Source organism: Triticum dicoccoides, chromosome 5B (assembly GCF_002162155.2).
Source record: "Triticum dicoccoides isolate Atlit2015 ecotype Zavitan chromosome 5B, WEW_v2.0, whole genome shotgun sequence".
NCBI lineage: Eukaryota > Viridiplantae > Streptophyta > Magnoliopsida > Poales > Poaceae > Triticum > Triticum dicoccoides.
In genome coordinates this window covers 58,030,029-58,030,871 of record NC_041389.1, presented here as the reverse complement: position 1 = coordinate 58,030,871, position 843 = coordinate 58,030,029, and the positions used below count along the sequence as shown (strand labels likewise).

Sequence of the window (843 nt, the reverse complement as noted above, 5' to 3'; positions counted from 1 at the left end):
TTGATCGTCCGCGACACTCCTGTTATTCGCAACGCTACTACTGCGACTATGCGGGAAGAAGTTAGAGATTGCACTGGATTAGATAGGAATTATTTTCATCTTATCTCTATGAGACATCTTGCTGTCCCATGTCTTGTATTTTGGAATATGCTCACCTACACTAATTCTATCCCTTTCTGATCCTTTTTCAGAAAGAAAGACTTGGATGGATCTAGTCGCTAATGTCAGCCACCTACTTCTTCTGTTTCAAAATATAGTGCTTCCTCTATTTCCGTGCTTCAAGTTTGACCATAAATTTAACCAATGAGACCTACTGCGGTAGGAACAAAAGTTATACCAGTGAATTCCTATTCAAAAGGAGTTTTCAATTATGTAATTTTTCCTTCCGCCGCAGTCGGTCTTGTTGGTTAAATTTATGTTCAAAATTGGACCTCAGAAACTCGGGCGCACTATATTTTGAAATGGAGGGAGTAGACCTCGATCCGATCGATCTACACATCAAAGTACGATCTAATTAGCTAGGGCATCTACAGCTTAGCTAGTTAAGGATAGTACGCACATTGCACAGCTCCGTACGGCCGGACGAACGAACTAATGGCGACGCCGCACGCCGTGGTGGTGCCGCACCCGAGCTCCGGTAACATCAACCCGGCGCTCTAGCTGGCCAAGCTGCTGCACCACCATGGCGTCTACATCACCTTCGTCAACACCAAGCACAACCATCGCGTCATGGAGGCCACGGAGGGCGCCGCCGCAGTGCGTGCCCACGAGGGGTTCCGGTTCGAGGCGATCCCGGACGGGCTGGTGGAAGCTGACCGGGACCACTGTTTTGGTAATCGAACG

At 48.3% G+C, this 843-nt stretch overlaps 1 pseudogene; it reads left to right on the top strand.

Annotated features, from left to right (window-relative positions):
- The first annotated feature begins 594 nt into the window (after positions 1-594).
- The window catches only part of LOC119305635, a 5,251-nt pseudogene continuing 5,002 nt past the window's right edge, over positions 595-843 (top strand).